General features: G+C 47.2%; 1 long non-coding RNA gene across 5 annotated transcripts; it reads left to right on the top strand.

Moving 5' to 3' along the window:
- The first annotated feature begins 857 nt into the window (after positions 1-857).
- Positions 858-3,801, top strand: LOC120655439. Of its 5 annotated transcripts, none has more exons than XR_005667509.1 (5): positions 858-1,359; positions 1,554-2,028; positions 2,898-2,959; positions 3,101-3,156; positions 3,540-3,801. It is a non-coding gene; the product is annotated as an uncharacterized LOC120655439 (long non-coding RNA). The 5 variants fall into 5 exon arrangements; XR_005667508.1 differs by having other exon boundaries at positions 2,898-3,037; positions 3,125-3,156; XR_005667507.1 differs by lacking the exon at positions 3,540-3,801 and having other exon boundaries at positions 1,554-1,744; positions 1,824-2,028; positions 2,898-3,037; positions 3,125-3,506.
- Positions 3,802-4,130: the final 329 nt, after the last annotated feature.

Raw genomic sequence — 4,130 nt, 5'->3', positions numbered from 1 at the left:
GTCCACGGCAATTTACCCAAAAGACCCTACTAAAGATAGAAAATACAAAGAGGTCCTGAAGATCTTTTGTGTGATCAACCATCGCACTGTGCTGCCATCGTCTTCCAGAAGCAACCGCCAGGAAGAACATCAGTCGCCACTGTCTGCCTCCTCCGCCATCGCCGAAGCCACCGTGGGAGCAGGAAGAAAACGACGAGTTCACCACAACCAAAACCAAGAGAAGCCTCATCGCTTGAAAGCTTTGACAAGATCCGCAAAAGAGAAACACCAAGGTGGAACATCGGACGGGGACACACCCCGAGCTTCTCTGGTCAAGGAACCGCAGTCCATGCCGGCGAGCAGCAAGAACGGAGCAACGACCCTTCCACCGCGCAACCACCAACCCGACAGCCAACTCTATGCATCTCTCCTCGAACCCCCAGTCCATACCTGGATGACGATTCGAGGCGCATCCTATACCGGAGCCAGCAAGAACTAGAGCAGACCTCGACAAGGCAACGCGCACCGGTCCCGTAGACTCCACCCTCACGAACCTCTCGCCGGCACCGGAGCACGCGCCACCGAGACGGGACAAGGTTGGAGGGACTTATTCCACGCTGTCGCCGCCGCCGCCTCGCCGTCGACGACTGGAAACACAAACCTAGACAAGCTATTACTTAATCTACACCACCGGACTGAGAACCGGAGATCCCCTCACATCCGAGGCCTAGAAGGCCACCGGAGGCGGGGGTGATCAGCGGCCTCGCCGGCGGGAGCATGGGCGGCCTCTTTTTGCCTCTCCCAACTGTAGCAGAGGAAAAGAGAGGGTTCGAGAGGCGTGAACCCTGGAGCTCGTTTTGGGTCGCCCGACCGCTAGGGTTTCGTTCCCCGGGGACACGCCGCACCCTCGACCCCCACGCGCCGCCCTCCGACCTCCGCCTCCTGCCGTCCCGCTCCAGTCGCCGGCGCCCGACCCTGATGCTCCTCCACGTCGCCTGCAGCTCCGCGTCGGTGCCGGATTGGTTAGGGTTTGGGTTTCTGGTGGCCGAAGCCGAGACCCCCCCCCCCCCCCCCCCGCCGCAGGGGCTCGCGCCGGAGGGCCCAAGCTCACGGGGCTCTCCTCATCCTCCTCCGCTCTGGGGTAAGAGACTCCCGTCCCTGCTCCTGGAGACCACTCCTCTCCTCGATTTGGTCCGTTTCCCCTGATTTTCCGGGTTGCCTCGAGCAATCTGCTGGTTTGGGGATGACCTGCTTTGGGGGCGTGCGCATCTATGCGGCGGATTTTGGGGGAGTCGAGCGTTTCGAGGTAGAGATGTTTAGGGGTTTTCCACCAGTACAGTATGGCCCATCTTGCACAAATGCCTGCCGGCCGCTCTCCAGGTGCGTCGTATCCCCCATTTGTTCTCATTCCGTGTAGTTGGCTTTTCTAGAAAGCATATTTCTTATATGAGCTGAGAAATTTCTTCAAAGAAAAAGGAGATCTAGTACTGCTACACTTATTTGGTGTATATACATCACATATGTCTGCTACAAATATTATTACAATTTCTTAGCAAGTTTCATGCCCCTTGCAGTTTCCAATTGACTTGGAACAATATGACTGAAGAGAGCAGCCTAAGAAAAGTGGCCTGGGAAATGTGAGCTATCGCCATGGTGAGGCCTAAGGGAGACTTCGACTCAGCTGTCGTGGGATCGATGCGCCGTCGCGTCGTTCCTCCAAGCTGTATGTCAGAGGAGCAATTCCATTTGGATGAGATCTGCACTGGTGAGTTGCTGGATTTCACCCTCTACAATACTTGCTGCATTGTAAAATTGTTGAACTATGGAATTGATCAATTGTTAAGATTGTTTGTGGTTGGACTATGCGGAGGATGATGGCACCTTCATCTCTAGACCTCCTGATCCATTGTCGTGTTGGACTGTCGAGAATTCGACTGTCGACGGGTGCCGTAGACCAGGGTGCTGACTGCTGAGTGTTGGTGATGCTTGGCCCCGTTGACGACGGATACATATGCTTCTCGACTCAGCCACCGGCAAGTCACTCTTCAGGTGGGTACTGACTCCCTTTCCTCTCTCTCTCTTACCAAATGTTTGCTGGATATTGAATAATAGGATAAGCTAAGCTGCTCTTTCTTGCTAATCGTGGCTTGTCCTTTGCCCATTAAAATTACTGCTACCTGATAATGGATGGATCATGTATAGATAAAACCATTGATCTCTTTCCCCTGATATTGTGTTGTCGTGCTGCAGCCTGCTATGCTCTGATTATTCATAGCCCTTGTGCTATTCATCCTCTCTGCTTTGTTCACATTTGTATTGCAGTGTTAGTGGGATTAGGATACATGATTGCCAATAATAAGACTGATGATATTTGACCTTTCTGAGTTGCGTGCCATTGAGGAATCAAGACAGCCATGGGAGTTGAACTAACCTACCTACTCTTGAAGCCTTTAAACACATGGTTCGCATGATAACAATTTGTTGTGTATACGAACAACAGTCAGTAAAATATAGTTTACCTGAGGTTACTTAGTCTTAATGTAGATGAAAATATGTGCCTCTTTCCATTACTACGAACTACTCTGAATGCTCGATAAAAACATAGAGGAACATTTTAAGCCTGCTGTGACACCAAGGGCAGATTATGACGGTGTTACAATAGGCTTAAAATTATTAGAGGTCTTCTAAAAAAAGCTATTGGTGTTAAGCAGGCTTCAAATTATGCAATCTATTCTTCTAGACAGTGTAATTGTAGCTCAGTTAAGCTGCAGTCTTTTATTATACTTAATATATTAGTTTTGAGGAAAAGATTTCATAAAGTCCGAAACAAGTCATATATATGCTCTATAAGTACGGTAATGAAAAGCCAGAAACATGAAAGGTTGCCTGGTTGCTCAATGAACCTTTTTTTCTTTCAGCTTTTGTGCTTGCTCTGGCGTGGAGGCAAATGGATACCGCATCTTCTTTTTCTGGTTTCTGTGTAGGTATCTCTGATGATAAGGCCTTATTAGACAGAGATTAGTCCAGGAAGATTGAATTTCCAAATCCCAAGTAGGATGTAAGTTGTACTGATTTATCCTGTAACGCTTTGCTGATTTTGCGTGATTGCTTGTGCTGGCAGGTGCTTAATCTTTTACCCTTGCAGTCTTGTTTTGATATCTTGAAGATCCATTCAAGGTAATGAACTTGATGCACATATTGCCTTCGTCCTGGAAACAATGATTTGAACTGCATTGGCTACTGGATTGCTGAGTCAGTTGCCAAGAAGATGCTTAAATAGGATTGTCTGCTTGCTGTTCCTTCATCCACAATACTTCCATAAATTGATTTTGTTGATTCAAAATTGCATGAGCTGCAGCTTGGTATTTTCAACGCCCCTCAGTGTCCATTAGGCAAGCTCAAAGTTAATTGTGGGTATCACTGGGGATGTGATTTGTTTTGGTTTTTTGATTTTCTGAGAACATATATGGATATAGTTGTACGGACAACAACATATGTGGATATAGTTGTACAGGCAGTAAATCTAATATCTTGTGCTTACTGACACTTTATTCTTTCAGTTCTGCAAATCTGACCTGGTGGCTTCACTACAAGAAATCATTTAACTTGTGACGGATTTTGCATGACATTCTCAGACAACGTCATGGATTCACTGTTATGGGTACCAAGCCCAAAAATTGTGACGTTTTATAAATTGTCACAGTCCGGCCCAGAACACTGTGACGTTTTAGCAAATTCGTCATGAATAGTAAACTAAAGTCCAGATCAACGTGACGTAAACAAATTCGTCACGAAATGGGAAAAATTACTCCGCAAGCTCAACCTTGGAACCTCTTAACCTAAATGTTTTAAACTTTCCATTGAACCATAAATTGATTTGTTCTTTTTCTTGGTATTTAGATCTTTTATACTTATATTTTTCTTCCCTGTTTAGTAGTGCCACGTCACCCAGCCCGCCCACCACAGTCTAGCTTTTTTTTGGCGAAATAGCCAAAATCATCCCTCAACTATCGCTCAAGGCTCAGTTTCGTCCCTGAACTTTGAAAATGTCCACTTTAGTTCCTGAACTATGCTAAACAGGTCAATGTTGTCCTCGTGACGACATGGCGTGCCATCGTGGATCACCAAGTCAGCGCCCAGTCATCATATGA

The sequence above is a fragment of the Panicum virgatum genome, chromosome 1N (assembly GCF_016808335.1).
Source record: "Panicum virgatum strain AP13 chromosome 1N, P.virgatum_v5, whole genome shotgun sequence".
Taxonomy (NCBI): domain Eukaryota; kingdom Viridiplantae; phylum Streptophyta; class Magnoliopsida; order Poales; family Poaceae; genus Panicum; species Panicum virgatum.
This window is presented reverse-complemented; position numbering and strand designations above follow the sequence as displayed.